Here is a 23,400-nt window from a genome sequence, read left to right on the forward strand (position 1 = left end):
TTTTAGAGAAGGTTCCATGTGGTGCTGAGAAGAAGGCATACTCTTTTGTGTTTGGATGAAATGTTCTATAAATGTCTGCTAAATCCAATTGGGCCATAACTTCTGTTAGTTCTTTTGTTTCTTTGTTAAGTTCTGTCTGGTGGTCCTGTCTAGTGGTGAGAGTGGGGTGTTGAAGTCTCCCACTATAAGTGTGTGGAGGTTTAATGTGTGATTTAGGTTTTAGTAATGTTTCTCTTACAAATGTGGACACCTTTGTATTTGGGGTATAGATGTTCAGAATCGAGATGTCATCTTGATGGACTTTTCCTGTGATGAATATGAAATGACCTTCTTCATCCCTTCTCATTGATTTTAGTTTCAAGTCTAGTTTGTTAGATATTAGGATAATATCTAATACCATCTTGCTTCTTGGGTTCATTTGATTGGAAAATCTTTTCCCAACCCTTTACTCTGAGGTAACGTCTGTCTTTGAAATTGATATGTGTTTCTTGTATGTAGCAGAAGGATGGATTCTGTCTTTGTATCCATTCGGTTACCCTGTGGCTTTTTCTAGGAAAGTTAAGATCATTGATATTGAAGGATATTAATGACTACTGACTATTAATTCTTGTTTATTTTGGATTTATTGTTTGTGGTGATATTATATGTAGATTCCACCACCACCCCTATTTTTCTTTTCTTTTGACTTTTGATAAAGTGGGATTATATATTGCCTATGTTTTTGTGAGTGTAGTTAATTTCCTTGGGTTGGAGTTTTTCTTCCAGTACTTTCTGTAGGCTGGGTTAGTGGATATGTATTGTTTAAATCTGGTTTTGTCATGGAATATCTTGTTTTCTCCATCTACAGTGATTTAAAGCTTTGCTGAGTATAGAAGTATAGGCTGGCATCCATGATCTCTTTAGTGTTGGTAGAATATCTACACAGGACCTTCTGCCTTCAGGGTTTCCATTGAGAAGTCAGAAGTAATTCTGATAGGTCTGCATTTTTCCTTTGCTGCTCTTAATATTTTTCCTTTACTCTTTAAGTTTGCTGATTTGGTTATTATGTGGCAAGGGAGCTTTTTGTGGCCCAGTCTATTTGGTGTTCTGTAAGCTTCTTGTACTTTCCTTGGAATGTCCTCCTTTAGGTTAGGAAAGTTTTCTTCTATGATTTTGTTGAATATGTTTTCTGTTCCCTTAAACTGTATTTCTTCACCTTCTTCTATACCCATTATTTTTAGGCTTGGTCTTTTCATGGTGTCCCACATTTCCTGGATATTTTGTGTTAGGGATTTGTTGGACTTAAGATTTTCCTGGTTGATGACTGTATTTCTTCTACTGAGTCTTCATCGTATTCTCTTGTATTCTATTGGTTATACTTACATCTGTAATTCCTGATCATTTGCCCAGCTTTTCTATTTCCAGCATTCCCTTATTCTGTGTTTTCTTTATTGTTTCTATTTCAGCTTTCAAGCCTTGAACTATTTGAGTTGTTTCCTTTACTTGTCTGGTTGCTTTTTCTTGGCTTTCCTTGCTTTCTTTAAGAGATTAGTTTATTTCTTGAGTTTTTTTGGTTTGTTATTTCCTGTATTTTTGTTTGTTTGTTTTTCTTCCATTTCTTTAATTGATTTCCTCTTTGAAGGTTTCTAACATCTTCATAAAGCTGTTTTAAAGGTCCTTCTCTTCTGCTTCATCTGCATTGGGCTGTTTGGATCTTGCTTGTGTAGAGTCCCTAGACTCTGGTGGTATCATATTGGTCTTTGTGTTGCTAAATGTGTTCTTATGCTGTCATCTTCCCATCCCTTCTTCCAGTGGGTGCAGGTCAGGTCTCTCCCTCTCCTGTTGTCTCCCAGTGAGTGTAGGTGGGCCACGACTTCCATGTTGGCAACTCTGGATCATCCAGCCTCTCCTTGGGGTCTCTTTATGCAGAAGGCATGGGGGGGGCAAGACTGCAATGCAAGCAGACTGGATAGTCCAAGCTGCCGGGGCAGGTTTATTACATGCTGAGCAGACCCAGGAAGCTCCAGGAATGGGACGGGGCAAGTTGGGCCTGGGAAAAACCGAGACTCACCTCAAGCAGAAGGCATAGGGGGGCCAAGACTGCAATGTGGGTGGATTCCAGAGAGTCTGGGCTGCCAGGCCCCCTCTCCATTTTTTAAAATATATTTTTTGTCATGAAAGCATGTTTAACTTTGTCAAATATTTTTCAGTGTCTGTCTAAGATGATCATGCGCCCTCTGACCTTACTGTTAACATGATGTCTTAGTGTTTCTATTGCTATGAAGAGACACCATGACCATGGCAACTCTTATAAAGGAAAAACCTATAACTGGGGTGGTTTACATCTTCAGAGGTTTAGTCTATTTTCATTGTGGTGTGACATGTGGCAAGACATGGTGCTGGAGAAGTACCTGTGTATCCTACATCTTGACTTGCAGGCAACAGGAAGTGGTCTGACTCACTGGATGTGGTTTGAGCATATATGAGATCTCAAACCCACCTCCACAGTGACACACTTCCTCCAACAAGATCACATCTCCTCCAACAAGGTAAAACCTCCTAATAGTGCTATTCCCTTTGGGGGTAATTTTCTTTCAAACCACCACACATGGTATATTACATTTACTGATCTATATATATCCAAACCACCCTTGCATGCCTGGGATAAACCAACCAGTTGTCATGTATGGTATTTTTTAAAATACTTGTGGCATTCTCTCTCTCTCTCTCTCTCTCTCTCTCTCTCTCTCTGTGTGTGTGTGTGTGTGTGTGTGTGTGTGTGCGTGCGTGCGTGCGTGTGTGTGTGTGTGTGTGTGTGTGTGTGTGTGTGTGTGTGTGTACATAATGCAGTGCCCATGGAAGCCAGGAAAGGACATCATATTTCCTAAAACTCAAGTTACAGGCAGTTTTGAGCCAGTCACTGAGGGTACTAGAAACTGAACTCTTACACTTTGAAGAAGCAAGTGCTCTAAATCTCTTAGACCCCTCTCTAGTGCCCACACACAATAACCTTAATGTATTCTTAACTTTGATTGTAAGTATTTTTGTTGTTGTTTTCTCTTAAATAGGATCTCATTATGTATCCCTGGATGACCTAGAACTCATTATATAGACCAGTTTGGTATCAAAATAATGAGAGACCCACCTGCCTTTATTTCCTGAGAGCTTAAAGTCCTACACCACTATATCGTATGTGGTTTGCAAATAACTCATTAAGAATATTTTCATCAGCCTGGTCATGATGGATCATACATTTAATCCCAGCATTCCGGAGGCAGAGGCAGGTAGACCTCTGTGAATTAAGGCCAGCCTGGTCTACAAATTGAGTTACAGGACAGTCAGAGCTATACAGAGAAACCCTTTCTTCAAAAACAAAACAAACAATATTTTCATATCTGTTCATCAGGAATATTGGTTTGTTGTTTTCTCCCTTTTTGTTGTGGTAAATGGCTTTGGTATCAAAGTCAAGTGGCTTGGTAAAATGAGTTTGATAATGTTTGTTTTATGGGACAATTTGAGAAGTGTTGGTATGAGATCTTCTTTAAAAGTCTGGTAGACGTTGGCAGTGAATCCATCTGGTCCTGGGTTTTTCTTTGTCTGGAGGTTCTTAATTACTACATCAATGTCATTGTTTGTTATAGGTCTGTTTAAACTATATATATCTTCTGGCTTTAATTTTGATAGTCACACATGGTTTGACATTAAACCATCTCTTCTAAATTTCCAAAGCGTTTGTTTATGATTTATATTTCATGGGAATCTGCTATAACAATTCCATTCTCAGCTCTAATTTTATTAATTTGTTTCTTATCTTTCTTTTGGCTAGTTTGTCTAATAATTTGTCAATCTTGTTTTTTTCAAGTACCAACTTTTTGTTTGATTAATTCTGTCTTTCTTCTTTACCTGCAATATAGTATTCCTCTAAGAATTTTTTGTAGTCCTGGGTTAGTAATCATGACTTACTTTAATTTGTGCTTTTCTTGAATTATTCTTATTTCTTCATCAATTTTAACAGGTAACTTTGTTAGGCATAGCAGCAAAGTAACAATAACTTTGTTGTCAATTATTAACTTTTAGCTTGAAACATGTGTCTCTGTGTTGCTGAAGACAGACCTGATGCTGCTCTCATTATTTTCACCTGTATGTGTGAGCTGGCATTTTTCCTTAAAGACTCCAGCAATGACTATCATGTCTATTTGGGGACAAAATTCTTCCTGTCTTTAAATGTCTATTTCTTTCTCTAGGTTTGTGGAATTCTCAACTATAATTTCACTGAGTATACTGTGTAAATCTAATTTGATTTTATCTCACCTCCTCTTTTATTCCGCGGATTCTTGGGTCTGGTGTTTTGACTGTTTCCCAGACTTCTTGGCAGTTTGAGTCATTCTTACTAACTTTATTCTTTGTGTGTCTATATGTATAACTGTCTTAACCTTGCCCTCCCATCCTTGAAGTATATTCTTGTGTTTGGTCTTGTCTGTTGCTACTTCCTACTGTGTTTTCTATTTGATTGCTTCTTTATTTTCTAGAATTACCTGTTTTTCCTGTGTCTAAATTTCCTACCTGAATTTTTCTTCCATGTTTTTTAAAAACTTTTCCTTCATGTTACTGATTCTTTCATTCACTTTGATAACTTTCTTGTCTAAGTTTTGAACTGATTCATAACATTCTTGCTTAGGTCCTCAATTAGATCCCCTATGTTCATTTGAGTCTTCTATTTGGTGTTTAATTCCCTTTGAATGTAGGCCTCTTGAATCTTTTTCTGGCATCTCAGCTCCCTTATCATCTGTCTTCCAGTTTCTCAAAGAAGTTGGCTTGTGGGGTGTCTTAGAGTGGAATGCCATCTCATGTATTTTGAGTTTCTTGTTGTATATGTATCCTCTCTCTTTGTCTTATTTTATGTGAGTCCTCCTGGTGGGTTGCATTTACATTTAGAGGGTCAGTCAACTGCAGTAGAGCTCTGATAGCTTAGCAGCGGTCCCAGTTTAAGATGTAGAAGACACTTGTACTTTCCATATGAGTCCCCTAAAGGATGTGGAGACAGACACTGGAGTGCTGGCTGGGTAAAATGCAGCTAACAGTTTTGTGGGATATTTTGAACTAAGGGTATCTATTCAAATAGTAAAATGGAAGATCAGGAGAAGGAGGCAAAAAGGCATTGAGTTACAATGAAAATGTATGTGTGTTAGAGGTAAGAAAAGTGTAGAGTCATGTTGAAAACGTATGTGGATTGAAGGTATGAAAAGGCGTAGTCACGATGAAATGTATGTGGGTTAGAGGTATGAAAAGCAGTACAGAAAATACTGTATATCAGATTCTGAGGAAAGACAGACAGATGAGCCTTTTCCAGTGAGATATAACATACCAATTGATTGCTTAAAGTACAAATGTACACTTAATATATATATATATTAAAAGATTTTAAAGACATATATGTACATAAAATTGAAAATAAATACAAGTTAAGCATTACAGGAACAATAAGATGAAGCAGACATCATGTTTCCAGTCAATCTTCTTCCTGGTTGGGGAAGGTCCATGTCCCCTCTATTCACTTTATTTCTATCTGTCAGGATACTGTACCAAGCTCCATCATACACTTCTTGTGATCTCTTGGGTACCTCTGAGATTCCTCTCATTCCTGGGGCCCCATGGATCTTTGGCTCTACAAGAAAAAGCAGTTATTGGGAGACTGTGAGTCCATGTATTTCCCAACCTTAGGATCCTGTGTTTTCAAAGCTGGATTTTCAGTCACAGAATTGCTGTCCTCTGCTGGCAAATTCAGACGACGCTTGGCCTTTGCCAAAACAACAACAACAACAAAATCGATAGTAATGTGATTACCTCCTGAGCCTCAGTAACTGGAATCTCACAGAGTGCAAATGATCCTGAACCACCTGCAAAACTATTGGACCAGATCTGGTGGTATACTAAGCTGGTAAATCATGAGTTCCAACCCAGTATGGGCAACACAAGAAACTGTCTGAAAACAAAGAAGCACCCCACCTTAGGATCACTCTTCAACTGATTGCATTCTGGTATCAATTTGTCTTTGGCAAGCTAAAAGTAAGTAAGCAGCAGCTCATTCTTTCAAGCCATGCAATAAACTGATGTCAGAATGCAGTAATCACCAGGAAGCAAGATTTTAAGGTTTTTTTAAACTTTCATATTTATTCTTCCTTGTGTTCTGTAATTTCCACACAAAATTATATAAGGAAAAGAATCAGCCATAAGAATAATTGTCTGTGGCAAACAAACATCCCATTTGCCTACATGTTTAAAATGCATCTCCACACTCATGACTTTTGTTTCTGGAAAACAAATCAACTACTTGCAAGAACTATCTTGCTTTGAAAGGAAATGCACATTAAGATAAGGATGAAGGGCAGTACAGGATTCAGCTAAATGTCCTTATCTTGCTGGCCTCTGATGGAGATCTGCATCCTCAATCAAATGAGGGCTCTGAATGCCACGAGAGGATAAGAGACAGACTGCAGCCAGGCAAAGTTATGTGTGGCATTACTTACTTATTGATTTCAAGAGTCAAAACTTACTCAAATGCTAGAGAGCAACTATGTTAGGCTTTGCAGACTACATAGCCTTTCTCACAACTACTCTTTCTCACTGTGGCATGAAGGGAACCATCCACCAACAAAGTGAACGTATGTCTTATTCCAATAAAATTTTATTTATAATTGCTAGACTTCCATGGCTGTCACAAAATACCTGAGATAATCAATTTTAAAAAGAAAGGTTATTTGGTCTCTGTTGCAGTGGTTCCAGCACGTGATTGATAAGAAGAGTCTGTTGTTTGGGGACCTGGAGGAAGCAGAACATCTTGATGTCAATGAATCAAATAAAAGAGAAGGGCTGGGTTCCAATAGCTTCATTAATCACACCTGTACCGATGAGTTATTTTCAGCTGTCTTCACCTCCTAAAAGTTCCACCACCCCTAAAAGAATAGGCTAGCAGCCAAGATTCTACAACATGGGCTTTTGGTTAGGCATTTAAGATCCAAACTATAGACACTGTAATCTATACCTTGTATGTTTTTATATGTCATAAAATATCATGAATTCAAACTCAAGACTTTATTTTCTAGCCCTTAAAAACATAAAAAGAGAGAAACACTCTCTACAAGGGATCCACACTAGGACAAGACTCAAGTATGTAACCTTTGGCCTCCTTCCTGAAGTAACCTTTAGTCCCACTTCAGCCTGCCTGCCTGAGTCCCTCCTCCAAGCCCATGCCCATCCCTTTGGAATTTGGCCTCTTGGTGTGGACCCAGGGGCACCCTGGTTCTTCCCCACTACCTCTTTCACCTGCTGCTTCTGTCCCTTTCTGACTCCCCACTGACACCCAGAACATCTGCTGATAAAGGGAACATTTTCTCCAGTGGAGTGTCACTGGGTACCAACCACATTCCAGGGTAGGTCCCATGCCTCAGAGAAGGTGACCAATACAAAATGAACTCCATGGGGTTTCTTTAATGTGAGTTTTTTTTATTTTGTTTTGTCTGTCTTATTCAGGTTTTTGTTCATTTTATCATTTTTCATTGGGAGAGAGAAAGTGAACCAATGAATTTGGGTTGGTAAGGAGGTAGACCTGGGAGGAGTTGGGGAGGAGAATAATATGATCAAAATATTCTGTAAGAAAAAATATATACAAAGAATTCTTAGTTCTCAGGCCATATAGAAACAGGCAGCAGGTAGATATGGCCCAAGAACACTATCTGTCTATCTGCCTGTCTGTCTATCTGTCTGTCTATCTATCATCTATCTATACCATCACTCATGTATCCATCTCTTCATCTACCTATCACCTATTGTTATAGTTGAAAAGAACAGATTTTTATTCTCAGTTGATTTATTAGTTAATTGAGAATTCCACATCTGTGTTGATCATATTCCCTTAGCTGAGGATGGAACTTCATGCCCTTCTCCATGCTGAAATTTGTTTTAGTTTGTGTCTGACAGGTCTTATACATGCTATCACAACTGCTGTGTGCTCACATGTGCAGCTGCTCTGATGTGACAAGAATATACTGTTTCCTTCTGGCTCTTATGCTTTTTCAGTCCATCTTCTGCAGTGATGCCTGCGCATTGGGAGGGACAACACAGTATATATGCTCCATTTATGGTTGAGCATTCTTCAGTCTCTTATTCTTTGCAACTTGGCCAGACATGGATCTCTGTGTTGATCATCATTTATTGCAAACAGAAGCCTCTCTAATAAGAGGCAAGATAAGCCTTAATCTATGGATATAATGATAAGTCATTAGGAGATATATTAATATTTTGCCCATTTAGCAGAATAATAAATAGTAGGTTGTCCCCTAGGGCCTATGTCCTATCAAGCCATAGATCTTCAGCCCAATAATGGTGCCATGTGTAGGTTTCATCTTGTAGAACAGGCCTTAACCCAATGAAAAGGAGGTTGGTTACTCCCAAGGTGTTTGTGCCACTATTACACTGGTGGGCACGTCTTGGCAGGCCAGTTATTATTGTATGTTTCAGGGTTCACAGCTCAGTATCACCGATTCTTACTTTTATCCTTCGTAGGATGCATAGCGTCTTCCAACACCAAGAAAGCTAGCCAGTAGAGATGAAGTTCCTAGGTCAGTACCAGCTTGACAGCTCCATAGTCTATTCTTCAAGATCCCCAAATACAATAGTATATTGATGCTGCTCCTGGTTGCCCTCCAGAGCTTGGTGGTAAAATGTCATTGCTGAAAATCCTCAGTTAATTTTTCAGTAAGTTTACCTTATAAAATATAGTTCTGTTGCCTTCAGAAACATAGCAAAGCCATTGCTATCATTTTTATTATACATATACTGTGATTACATCTACATATTTTAATTTTTACATGATTACAAATTATTGACTGTCAAAAACATCCTATTAATTTTGATTTTAATACTTCATCAAATTAGGTACTAGGTAGTGATCGTCTACATATCTGTTAGAAATAATACATGCTATACATGCTGTGGTATGGAAAAGGAATCAAAGTGTTTGAGTTGCCACTTAGATATGCAACTATTATCTGCGTTGAGTGTGGATATGAAACGGTATAACATGAGCACCCCCTAGTGGCAGCAGCCATAGCAGATAAACACTCAACCGGGGTTTTCTTCCCAGGACAGGGCAGAACTAACTCCTTGTGCTACTAAAGCAAATGTGGAATGTACTTAAACACAGAAGACTGTCAAATCAGAGAGGGACAGGAAGCAACAGGCCTTAGAAAATGCAAAGATAGGTCATTCCTGGGGCAACTCAAAATTATACTTTGCAAAGTATATGGAGGTAGCGATATTCCTTAGAAGTAAAAGTCTGATAAATATGAACCTCTAGTGAACTCTGAGCAGGTTCATAAACAGATTAAGAAGTACTGTCTTAATAAAAGGAATAAAAGGCCAGGGAAAGAGCAACCATAGCTAACATGCTTTGAGTGGTAGTACAATCTGGTATTTTATTTTTATGGACTTCAGAGTCAGATTGCCTGGGCTTGACATGTTTGGACAACTGCTAGCTAGATGACAACCTTTTGGCCACCTTCACGCCTTTATGAAGAAGAAGCTACATTGTAGGGCTCCAGAAGTGATATAAGAATCATGGGAATGGCAAGATGGCTGAGTGGGTAGAGGTACTTGTTGCCAGGCTTGGTGACCTGAGTTCAATCCCTGGATCCCACAAGATGACAGGAAAGAATCAACTTCCTTCCTTCTTTTATGTCTGTCTCTCTGTGTGTGTCTGTCTCTGTCTTTCTGTGTCAATGTCTGTGTGTTTGTCTCTCTCATACACACACACACAATTAAATAAATATGTAAAAATCTTTTAAAACTTAACATATTGTTATTTGAGCAGCACTTGGCACCAAGTGGAGGTTTTATACAGCAGCCACTACTATTATAATGTAAACGTTCTAGTTTGAACTTGTTTTATTCCAGGTAAATTCCAAATTCATGAAGGAGACTTACTCATTTGATTCTCACAATACTATTAGCTGTGGGATTATTTTGTAGTTATGAATGATAAGATTGAGACATCAGGCACACAGAAACATGAAGGCATGGAGCCCCACTTGAACCCAGGAAATTACTTTATGGATCCTGTGTTTATCATTGCCTCCTGGCAGGAGTAGAAATGGGTCGCTAAAGATGACCATGACCAGAAAAGGAAGACTCCATTATGGTCCTTCTACCATAACACTAGTCTATTAACTCAGCAGCTCTACATGGTTGCCCAACAGGTCTTATAACAGATTAACAAATAGTAAATTATACAATTTCTCCAAAACCTGTTCCTACCCCCATAGTCTTCCCCACCTTAATTCATGACAACTCCAGTCTTTCAGTTGCTCAACCCCAAATCTTGGCACAATATCTGACTTCTCTTTCTCTCATATTATACACCCAATGTTGTTATATTGAACTGTCCTCTAAATATGACACAAATCCATCAGGACCCATCATGTCCTTGTTACCACCTGTTTTCAATACTCTCACTATTTCCTGCTTGTATTTCTGCAGTAATCTCTTACCTGTTCCCATATACCAACTCTCATTGCTCTCCGGGGCTCCACAAGTCTTTTCTGGCACAGTATCCAGAGTTCCCTAACAGTTCCCTAACACCCTGCCTGTCTATCCCCTGGTAACATATATCACCTGCCATTCTATGAATTTTATTTATTTAGTTTTTAAAATCTACTACTTCTACTAAAAGTTTCACAAGGGTAGAAATTTATGTTCTATATGCTCCTGAAACACAAAGTATGCCAAGTTACTTCAGCACTCAAAATCCCAAAGTGTACCTTTATCCTTAGAGTGAGTTTCAACATCTTTGCCAGTACACACTGCCAGTCCACCTCTGGCTTGTATACACACTGCTCATTCTACCAAGATCCCTTTCCCAGGCAGCTGAAGCCTTGATCCTCCCTCCTTCATTTCTTCCATGTTCCAAGAGCACCTTCTCTTGCCACCGAATTCAAAATTAAACACCATCTAATTCAAACATACTAGGCCATTTTCTCTACTTTATCATTTTCCCTCGGCAACATTCACCACTGTATACATTTTTTATTATAAACACTTGCATATTCTATTTTCTTTTTTATTATTTGTGGTTTCACTTCTCTGTTTTGGGCACTACTATGGTTTTCATTGCCTAAGAAAGTCTCTGGCACACAGTAGGTGCTCAGTAAATATTGAGTAATAAATGTTCAAAATGAATGTGTAAATAAAGTAATAAATAAATCAATGGTCAAAGAAATGGAAATGAATATCTTATTTTATAGTTGTCATGGTTACAGATTAATACTAGAAATAAATCAAACTGGCAATCATCAGGGATAGGTATGCAGCTCAGAGGTAAAGAACTTGCCAAGTATGTACAAGGAAGGCCCTGTATTTGATTCCCAGCACCATAAAACATGTCAATCATCTTTTTTTAATGATTGAAGAAAGTGACTTAAACCAAAGACCAAAATGAGACTTCTACTAAATTGAAGATAAACTGACATGACCCAACATAGATAAAGGAACCAAACACCAGAAACCCAGGCAGCCTCTCCAGCCAGAATTCAGCACCCTTGCTACTAGCTGGAAGTCTAAGAGAAGAAGAAAGACACACATACCTGGTACTGCAGTGACCCTGATTCTACTAAAGGACTCTAGCTGCTACCATATTCTCCTAAATTGTATCACGAAATAATTCTCTCCTCCTGCTGTAACAAGGATCAGGTAGGAAATGGGAGAGAAAGAGGTTGAAACTCTGACCCCAGTGCTTCCCAAAAAGATGCCCAACTAAAAACAAATTCCATTTAAAATAATAATAAAGATAAAAATAATTATTCTGTTGTTCATGGAATTCAGATGTTTCCCTGTTCTACTACACCAGCTCAGTTATTTTCAGTTTACCTTTTCATAATTCTATAATCCTTAGTTAGGTAATGTTCCCTGACATTACTATAAATAGATTTCTGACCGACTAGATCAAAATAATAATTTCAGCAAAGACATTGTTCTCTAAAATAAATAAGAATAATAACATCAAGAAATATTAATTAAACATTTACTATATGCCAGACATCATTCTAAAGTTTTTGTAAATTGAATTATTCAAACCTTATTGGGACTCAAGAGAGGTCAAGGCACTTAACCAAAGATGTATAGTTAGTAAACAATGATCATGACTCCAGCCAATGCTGTCTTATTACAAAGTCTGTAGCACTAACTCCTTTAAATTGCCACCAGCCTCAACACAAGGTAAACTATGTACACAGCTCTCTATTAGCCACGATTTTTTCTATGTGAACAGCTACATGTTGCATAAACATTCTTACCAAATGTTACTACCTAACCCAATATAGTACCAGACCCTGTTGTAAATTAGGTGATTTTACAAATTAAGAAGTGTAACAAACTAAACTATATTCAACAAAGATAAGTACAGGAATCAAGAGCTATTAAACAATATGCAGGATAAGGAAAGATAGGGAAGAGGGAGAATAATAATGTATTTGATACTCATTTGTTTGAAATAGGGTACCTTTAGTATGTGCTTCTTGCTTGTGACAAGCCAAGAAATTATGATTTGAAATTTTAAGAAAGTTCATTCAAAGGATAATTTTAATTACATTGCTCAAAAATTAAGCACCCTACTTCTGGAAGTATTTCATGCAAGTCTGACAGGGGTGTTAAAGGAAGAACAAGCTTTACAGTAGTTAAGAGATGTGTCTCCTCAGAGGTTCCCAGACCTACCCATCATCTCATTGTCCTGCTCTGTGCTGAATGAGGAAAATTAAAATAAATTCCTCAAAATACTTTTTTATTTATTTTAGAAGACTATATTTTATTTTCAGATGACAATCTACTCAATTTGTATGTATTTAACATGATTCTGTTTTTGGTTGTTTGGTAACATTCAGAAAATAAAAAGCAAGTGACATTACTTCATCAGAAATTTATACATAACTTTAGTCACAGTCTATATAGTCCAAAAGTCTAACAGTCAGTAGATGAAATAATAATCTAAAGGAAATTCCACATAGTCTTTAAACAGGATGACCATAAAAGAATCAAGACTAATAGTCACATCCTATAGAACCCGTGAATGATATGCATCACAGTTTTGTATCTATCATCTCATTTAATTCTCACAACTTGGTTAATGATCACACTCTCTACAGAGACAGAATACTTAAATGATGACTGAAAGGATACATGACTGGCATATGATCGCATAAGGGTTGATATCTAGGCTGTTGGTCTCTAGAACCAAACCTCTTAGTTATTATACTAAAGTGATTTCAGTATTTTAAATTGTGAAAGATGAAAATTAGAGAGGCTAAATCTGTTTCTTCATCTTCAAAAATCTGAAACAGAATAGCAAGTATCTGATCACTAGAAAGACAACAGTCAGCAAACAGTAGACAGTGAGAATCCAGGTGAAATTAACAGCATGAACTTGGCAAGTGTAAGAAAAATGAAGAGGGCTGGAGAGGTGGCTCAGAGGTTAAGAGCACTGGCTGCTCTTTCAGAGGTCCTGAGTTCAATTTCCAGAAACCACCTAGGAGCTCACAGCTATCTCTAATGAGATCTGATGCCCTCTTCTGGTGTGCAGACAGAGCACTGTATACATAATTAAGAAAGAAATTTTAAAAAAAGAGAGAGAGAGAAATGAAGGACTCTAACATCAGGGGTAATAAACAGCATAGTATGATGAGGAAAGAAGCTGCCTCAGTGTGTTCTAAGCAAAGGAAGAAGGAAAGCTTCAGTAAACTCCACAGGCATACAGTCAAGAACTCTGAAATAATACAGTTAAAAGTGGCATCTGTAATCTATGAAGCAAGCAGATGCTAAAGAAGGGGACTGAAAAATGTTTTGTTCAGTAGGGGAAAGAAGAAGCTCCTATGTTATAGTGTCTCCAAGCCTCAAGGGCTTCTCTTTGTTAGACAAATAAAATACCATGCTGTGTATCAGTGCAAGCTCAGAAACACATTGTGACTTGAGTGCAGACCTGGGCGGGTCTCTGTGTTAGGAAATTCATGCTGTGCTACAGAAAGAAGCAAGGGAGCTATCATTCTAGAAATGAACTTAATATCTGAGAAGACAAAACTAGCTGTGGGCAAATATGAGCAAGGTAGTTAACAAAAGGCCCAGCAGGGCTAGAGTAATCAGAACTCAGTACCTAGACATCACTAATCAAGGATGTTCTCTTAGAGTGGCAGAAGCATTTAGTAGGAACATAGTCGTTGCTGGTACATTTCTTGGCAGGACATGATTTACAAGTCTCTAGCGAAAATAACCCAAAGAAAATACCAGAGATGAAAAAAGATTATTATCATGCAAACCATTGGAACCCAGGTAGTCACTGGGGAATGTCTTGAAAGGTTATATTCCAATAGATTTTTAAAAACCTAATAGAAATTGTTATATTTCCAAAATATGACTAAAATCAAATAAAAATTGAACCAAAAGTACATAAAGTCTAAGGAGATTTATAATGACCAATGAGAATGATATTTTCCCTACAAAGAATACACAAGGAGCAGATGGATTCACTATTCAACTCTACCTCCCCTCTAAAGAACCAGCACCAATATTTCTCAAACTATTCTGAAGAACAGAAAAGGGGTGATTGCCAGCACAGTATATGCAGAGAGTATAGCCTGACACCCAACCCAGATAGGCTATAGCAAAGCTAAAGAAAGTCATAGAAAAATCTCCTTGGTGGACAATACAGAAAAATCCTTGATAAAACACTTAAAAATAAAACTCAACGCTGCACAAAAATATCATACTCAATGACCAAGTTGGTTTCATATGAGTAATTTGACAAATTTTAAGCAAATGAATAAATTTAATGGATCAAATAAATATGTTTAAAGACAAAACCCACAAGACCATTTCAATAAACGCGGGAAAAGCTTATGATGCAATTCAATAGTGCTTCTTGAGAAAAGCCCTGAAGAAAGCAAAAACAGAAACACCATTCCCTGGAACTGGAGTCATGGTTCAGAGTTAAGGGAATTTGCTGCTTTTAGAGAAGAGCTGGGTTCAGTCTTTAGCACCCAAATGACAACTCCAAGGCACCTCTTAACTTCAGCTTCAGGAAATGCGTGACCTTTTCTGGTCTCCACAGGCACCTGTGTTGCACATACATACACGCAGGGACTCATACACACACATAAAAATAAATAAAACCCTTCTTAAAAACTTATAAATGAGCTGGGCGTTGGTGGCACACGCCTTTAATCCCAGCACTCAGGAGGCAGAGGCAGGTGGATCTCTGTGAGTTCGAGGCCAGCCTGGTCTACAGAGAGAGTTCCAGGACAGCCTCCAAAACAATACAGAGAAACACTGTCTCGAAAAACCAAAAAGAAAAAAGAAAACTTATAAATGCCATTCCTCAACATAATAGAAAGTATATTTGATAAGGTTGTAGACAGTATTCCACTGAATGATAAAAAACTAAAACATTTCTTCTAAAATAGATGTAAGACAGGATGTATACTCTCACTACCCTTGCTCAGTCCTTAAAATCTTGCCTTAGCAATAAGGTAAGAAAAAGAAAAGAGACATAAATGCAAAGTTAAAAAGTAAGATTATCCCCATTTGCAAATGTTGTATCCTATTCATGAAAGAATCCACCAGAAAATACTTAGATACAATAAATAGCTTTAGCATTTTAGCAGGATGGGAGACTATTTTCAATTTTAAATCATTGAAAATCAAGTCAGAAATCAACCCCATTCCCAATCACTTAATGAATACCTGGCATAAATTTAAAATTTAAGATGGCAATGAAAAGACAGAAAGGCCTCTCTCTCATGTTTGTGGATCAGAAGAATTAATGTAGTAAAGTAGGCATATTACAAAAAGTTATGTATAGATTTAATGTAATGCTTTTCAAAGTTCCAGTGACATTCTTTACAAAAATAGAAAACCTATCCAAAAACTCATATAGAAATACAAATATCCTAAATGCTCAAAATAATTGAGCAAAAAGAGCTATGCTAGAGATGTCACAATATTATCCAAACTATATTGGACATAGTAACAAGAATAATATGGTGATGACACAAAGACAAACATGTAGATCAAAAGAACATTGAAGATCCCACAATAAACCCAAAGAGCTACATACATCCAATAATCATTAAGCAGACTAAATGCACACACTGTAATAAAAGGCAATGTCTTTGACAGATGATCCTGGGAAAACTCACTATCAACATATAGATTGCTGGATCTGTATCTATTCCTTTTTCCATGTACAAAAATCAACTCAGAATGAACTAAATACTTTAAGACAGGGGAGACATATCAAAATATAACCATAAGCAAGAATGTTCTGAACAGAACTCCCAAGACTCAGGAAATAAGAACAAGTATTAACAAGTTGAATTTCATCATATTTTAAAGTTTCCACCAAAAAAATGAAGGCATAGAAAGATTTTAAGAGCCAGAAAATTAGGTATTTTGCTATGAGATTATGTCTCTTAGTAATGTCAGAAGCCATACCCAAGCAGCCTTTCCAACATGATAACAAGGACAACAATACAGAGGCCAAAGTGGATATGGGTATGTGATGCTGGAGACCATGAGGCCTCAACCTTACACAAAGAATGACCAGCAACTAAGGAATGCCGGGAGTAGGAGAAATAGTATATGGTCCAACTATACCATTTCTGTATATACATGCAAAAAATCCAAGGCAGCTTACCAAAAATATATTTGCATATAGATGTTTATCACTTACTGGTTTTAAGAATCAAGCTATGAAATCATTCTAGGTATTCAACAACAGGTGAATGTACAAAGAAAATGTGATAGGTGCACACATGATGGTGTTTTATTCATCCATAAGAAGAATTAAATTATCACCTACAGGAAAATAGATGGAATTGGAGTACATCACATTAAGGAAAAAATAATACATTTACAAAGAAAAATAGAAAAGTATTGTACATTTACTTATATTGTTTTAGGGTTTCTATTGCTGTGAAGAGACACCAAGACTCTTATAAAGGAAAACATTTAATTGGGGCTAGCTTTCAGTTTCAGAGTTTTAGTTCATTATTATCATGGTAAGAGACATGGCAGTGTTCAGGTAGACATGGTGCTGGAAAATGAATTAGGAGTTCTATACCTTAATCCACAGGTAGCAGAAAGAGTCTGTTCCACGGGGTGTGGCTTGAGCATATATTAAACCTCAAAGTCTGCCTCTATAGTGACACACTTCCTCTAACTAGGCCACACCTATTCCACCATGGACACACCTCCTAATAGTGCCACTCCCTAAGGGTCAAGCAATCAAATACAAGAGTCTATGGAGACCATTCCTATTCAGACCACCTTATGTAAAAGTTGGAGGGAAAAAGTCACGAAAGTGAAGGTACTAATGTAAAACAGGTGAAGGAAAGAAATGGTATAGGAGGAAGGGTTGGGGGCTAAATGTGATCAAAGTATCCTAAATGATGTATGAAAATATCATTATAAAATGCATTACTTTGTATAAATAACATATGCTTTTTAATCAAACAGGCAAGAAAAGGAAGGGAAAGGAAATATATCAGTTAAGAACACAAAGCTTCCTAAGTTGATAAAGAATTTCTACTCATAAAAATGTTATGCTTAATTATAAAGCATTAGAGGCATTCTCACTAATACCAGGAACAAGATTGCAACTATTCAAAATCATAAATAATAGATGAATGCAAGAAAAATAAAAGGCATAGATATTGAGAAGCAGAAAATGAAGCATCATTAGAAGAGAACTAATGTGAACTAACAATATGAGTGAGAGTTTGAAGAGGTCCAGATAAAAGACTAATGACTTTCCTATTTGCCAACAACAAAAAAAAAAGACTTAGAGGAAGTCTTAGTTCCAGCTCTGCCACTGACTCATAATTTCTATCCCCTTTTTGAGACTCAATTTCCTAACCTTTATGAATCTCTCAGACTCTGATACTGTCTCTTTTGTGTGCTGGCATTTTATTCATACCCAACCAGGTCCCTTTATGACTCAGTGTGTAAGAATGGAGGGCCAGAATCAGCTAAAGTGGGGGTGGTTTCTTTGCTCATAGTCACTAGGACGCAGGTTATATTTATAAAGGTTCTTGGAATCTCCCACATTTTTCTTAAGAGAAATGATCAGCGCCATTGTTAACAACAAGGCAAAACTATCAAAGGATTAGTATTATAGTGTGATGCTGAGGGTGTAAGAGAATGGGTCACTGCGGAGAATGAGAAGCCCTGGGGATGATTTAATAGGATTTTTACCTTCTTTGATGGTACACGTCTTCCTCTTTATGAGGAGGCTCTTCCTTTCCTTGGAACAGACACCAATCAATGACAGCTCTCACTCTTCATGTGGCAGAAGATCATAGAGGGACTAACACTGTCCTTTTCCAGCAGCAGAAACAGAAGGACCAAGTTCTCCAAAACCTCTCTTCTCAAAGGCAGTCTCATTTACTATATTAGAACCCTTTACCCCATTAAACAGTCACTTCACTCAAAGCCTTCCCTTTTCAATTGAGGATATAGCTTGCACACAACCCTGGTTTTAATCCCCAGCCCTATATACAAGAGTGGTATATGCCTGTAAATCTAGCACTCAGGAGTTGGAGGAAGGTGGACCATAACTTCAAGGTTACTTAGAGGGTTTGGGAACAGCTGAAATACATAAGACCCCATTTCAAAGAAAAATAAAGTCTTACCTCTTAATGCTATCACTTTGGGGACTCTAAAAATCTAAATTCCAATATAAGAATTTTGAAGGGACACATTTTCAAACAACATTTCTGCTGCTTTAGTTGGTCTCAAGGCCATCATTGACATTCCATCCCTCCTTTACTATTTTAGATTCCCTCCTCCACATCATCATATCTTGCTTGTTTTGACAGTTTCCTAGTGTACCATCCCTAATTGTCATCACTAAGGAGTCTGAACCTCTGGTTACTATGTCACTGTTCAGTCATCTTCATTGCAATTGCTTTTTAAAAGTTGATACTGTGCCGGGCGGTGGTGGCGCACGCCTTTAATCCCAGCACTCAGGAGGCAGAGGCAGGTGGATCACTGTGAGTTCGAGGCCGGGCTGGACCAATAGCCTCCAAAACAATACAGAGAAACCCTGTCTGGTAAAAACCAAAAAAAAAAAAAAAAAAAAAAAAGTTAATACTGAGTTGTGGAGTTCATGCAACAAATGCCCTATTGTGTATCTTGATTTCATTTCTCTTCTTCTTGTTTCTCTTACATGGCATCCATTTGACCCCTTTGTGGTTTCCAGGGTTAGTTATTCCACATTGTAAGTACTTTTGTTATACTGACAAGAGGAAAAATAAAATACCAGACAGTAGCTCTGGCCTTAGGTAGGACCCTGTCTGTTCTTCAAGTGGAAACAATGTTCCCAACTCAGGAGCTGCTAATTCTAAAGTGACTGGGACAAGAAACCCAAATTCTCCAAGCAAGTCACTAGATGTGATAATGAAAGGCCCCAGTCTCATCCTTGCCCCTCGCTCCAGAATCATATAATGGTGTGATTCAAGAACCACAAAGAAATAGACAGACAGACAGACAGATACCAATTTATCAAAAGATGCTATGGGAAAACAGGCTTATGGAGGTGGGACCAAGGGATCCTTGGATGACCACATACACTGCCTGACCCAGTCTTCACAACCCTTTTAAGAGATCATGTCCTCAGGCAAGAAGCCATGCCCTAAGGCCAGTACCCTAAAGCTATTGGAGGATGAATTCCCCCAACAATGGTGACATTCCTGGGTTAAAATGGTTGGGGAAAGTATCTAACTGTAACATACAATGCAAAGTCCAATAATTTGGCCTTGATCTTGAAGAGATCATGCATGTTCCAAATCACTGAATCTTAAAAATCACCAATACAGGCAGATCTCTGTGAGTTTGAGGCCAGCCTGGTTTACAGAGCGAGTTCCAGGACAGCCTCCAAAGCCACAGAGAAACCCTGTCTCAAAAAAAACAAAACAAAACAAAACAAATAAAAATCACCAATATAAGCCAGGTATTGGTGGCATACTCCTTTAATCCCAGCACTTGGGAGGCAGAGGCAGGTGGATCTCTGAGAGTTCGAGGCCATTCTGGTCTACAGAGCAAGTTCCAGAACAACCTCCAAAGCAATACAGAGAAGCTCTGTCTGGAAAAACAAAACAAAACAAAAATCACCAATACAGCAGACTCCTAAATGTTGGTTGGTAGAATTTTACCTTCCACTCTAGAATTTGCTTCCTGTTCATCAAGACCAAATAAATGATGTCATCAATGAGGAAACAAGTGTGGTGCTCTCCTGAATGCAGAGGATCCATGTAGCTCTTCACAAGATTGTAGCAGGAAGCAGACGAGGACCATATGAATGTTCACACAAATGGATAGAAACTTCATTGGGTGCTCTGTAATAAAAGAAAGAATGGATCTTTAAGATCAATAAATAGCGTTTAGTAAAATGTCAGAACTACATCTTTTACTATATACCTGTGTTCTTGATACAGTGTTTATCTTTGGTACATATCTTGAGAATACCTGGTACACATATTGTTGTGCCCAAATTCTGAACCCCAAAATCACCAAGAGGAACATTTTGATGCAAAAGCAAAGTCTTTTATTGTAGTTGTTTAACGAGCTAACCCCATTAGTTCTGGCCATTCACCCCTCCCTCCACCATGGCGAATGGCTGGAGAAAGACCCCGGCAACTTAGAGGCAGGGATCTTAAAGGACAGCATAAGGGGGGTGTCTAAGGGTACGAAACAGCCTCAGGATTGTTGCACTTCCAAGTTTGGACAACCTGCCCTGTGTTGATTGGTCAACTGGTTGTTATGGCCCATAGGCTCTCCCAGGGCTGTTGCTATGTTCTGCATGTCACTGTTGTGCACTTGTCAGTAAAGCACACCCAGAGCCATAAAGCACAGCCCTGCCAGCTAACTTCTGATTGGCTCCTTGCCACTAGGAGGGCATCTGACCTCCTAGTGACCAGGGGAAGGGCTTGAAAGGTCATGCAAGCACATGGTAGCCTGTCATGGCTGCTAAAATGGGGGGCTGCTCACTACATATTATCATACATAAGCAAAGAATTAATTTAAAAGGGAAATAAACATTGAAATAGTGTTGTTTATGTCTCAAAGGTGATCCTTTTCTTCTTTCCCTGTGTTGTGTTTTCTGTCACTTTTTCCCATTCCCTATTTGAATCTCTGCTTTGTTTTAATTTCCTAGAAAACACAGGTGGTTATAGTTGATTTTTTTTGTTCCCTAGAGTAAATATTGCAAAATGCTTTTTTCATCCGTCTTTGGTATTACGTGTCCCTTAATCCTTTCTACTATGAAATTTATGAACTAGTATTAATTCAAATGATCATGTTTATATGATTTTCATCCTGAAAATTTTCCTGCATGCTTATCTTAGTGTAACTGCAATATCTGTCCCAGATTATAATAGGACTCTGAATCTCCTTAATCCACTTCCTATTTACTCAAGCATTATTTATATGCTGCCCAGAATTACTGTTCAAAGGGTAGGTTTTACAATAGATACTATCTCTTCCATGTGCTGCTCCATTTTGTGGGTTGGTGTGCATGGAGCTACATCTATATATACCTACCATCTAGGAAATTCAACTTAGGAGCTTTTTCATAAATGTATTAAAAATCTTTCATTGTAATCTACATTTTGTTATCCCCTACACTATGGAAGTATCTCTTAAACTCAGGGGATTTTATAAGATATAAAATCTACTTTAAGTATTGACATTTTTCTTTAGATGCTTAGTACAGAATCATGTGAGTATATATATATATATATATATATATATATATATATATATGTTGCTCTTTCTGGTTCACAGCTATGATAAAGATTCTCATAGATCCTAATGCATAGGAAGTCAGGTCAGACAAACATTAACAACATATTTGGTCACAAAGTTTACACTCTGTGCACTGCATCACCAGGGCAGGTGCTTGGATCTTCTCAGGTTTCCTTCACTGTTACTCTGTTTCAGAAGCTCCACTGGACTCTGCAGCATCAGCTCCACCAACTCCGCATGCCCCACCCACTGTGCTCATGAGCAGGAGGGCTGGTGACTGCCTGCAGCTGGCACCCTTTCTTCAGAGCTTGCATTATGGAGATAAAGCCTTTAGCATTAATGAAGTTTCCTTTTCCTGGTTTATCCTTTTGCTGCAGTAGATTGTTGGGCAGAGACAAATGTGCACTTCAGCGCGCTTCCCATGATCAATTACTTTCATCATTTGAAACAAACAAAAAGCCTTTCATTTTTAAAAATAAAATCCATTTTGAAAGATATGTGATAGTAATTCCAATACCAGGAAATGGCTTTTTCTACTGGACAATCTAATTTTTTTAAATATAAAGTCAGTGGGTTTACTACCATCTTCATTCCCTCTCGATACAGTGAGGTTCTTAAACTCTGTCATTCCTTAGTACTGTATTTTTTTTAATTTAGGTTAAAATAAAAGTCGTGGGCATTTTCACACACATCTGTCATTTTTCTCTCTTCTCAATCAGTCCTCTTCCCCTGTCTTCCCCTGTGTGACCTGAATCCCTGAGTGGCTCTTCCTCCTCCCAGTGAATTCCTCTTTCCACCTTCTTATAACAGTTGCACATTACTATCCTTTCCTCTCCCCTTGAGAACTACCAGCACTCAGAAGGCAGAAGCAGGTGGATCTCTGTGAGTCCGAGGACAGCCTGGTCTACAAAGTGAGTTCCAGGACAGCCTCTAAACAAAACAAAAACAAAAAAGAACTCATCTTCTCCTCATAGTTCCATTTTTAGTTTCTTGGCCTACACACACAAATATAAATATCTCACATCTGCACAAACACATACACCCCACACACACTTTTACATCTGGGTTCTGCATCTAAGAGAAAACATGCTGTACTTAAATCCCAGCTCTCAGAAGGCAGAGGCAGGCAGATCTGTGTGAGTTCTAGGCCAGCCTGGTCTACAGAGTGAGCTCCAGGACAGGCTTTTCCAAAGTTACACAGAGAAATCCTGTGTGCCACTTACTGGTTTTAATAACTCCTCTAAGATACTCTGTGACTAACAGGTCTCTATGGTTTTGCCGTCACACTTTCTTCACTATATAAAGGAAGGAACAAAGAACAGAACCAGGTAGTGTCTTTCTTCACCTCTGGTATTATGTATTCTGGGAGTCCGGTATTTCCTGAGATCATTAACAACCATAGAATTCTGATGACAAGCTAAGGAGAGTTTCAGATCTTCCCATTTGTGTGATGTTCTTGTAGCGCTACCATGGAAACAGCTATCTCACTGCTCTTTTTAACAAACTGCTTCATTTGAACTGCCATAAAAGTGTGTGTGTGTGTGTGTGTGTGTGTGTGTGTGTGTGTGTGTGTGTGTGTAGAAG

At 38.1% G+C, this 23,400-nt stretch overlaps 1 long non-coding RNA gene across 2 annotated transcripts; it reads right to left on the reverse strand.

The window, feature by feature from the left end:
* Positions 1-5,419: 5,419 nt before the first annotated feature.
* Positions 5,420-23,260, reverse strand: LOC121134669. 2 transcript variants are annotated; one of them, XR_005871787.1, is made up of 3 exons: positions 23,162-23,260; positions 20,226-20,408; positions 5,420-5,644 (listed from the first exon to the last, which is right to left on the reverse strand). It is a non-coding gene; the product is annotated as an uncharacterized LOC121134669 (long non-coding RNA). The 2 variants fall into 2 exon arrangements; XR_005871788.1 differs by having other exon boundaries at positions 23,040-23,260.
* Between the last annotated feature and the right edge of the window lie 140 nt (positions 23,261-23,400).

This window comes from Mesocricetus auratus, unplaced genomic scaffold (assembly GCF_017639785.1).
Source record: "Mesocricetus auratus isolate SY011 unplaced genomic scaffold, BCM_Maur_2.0 Super-Scaffold_4256, whole genome shotgun sequence".
In the NCBI taxonomy this organism is placed as follows: domain Eukaryota; kingdom Metazoa; phylum Chordata; class Mammalia; order Rodentia; family Cricetidae; genus Mesocricetus; species Mesocricetus auratus.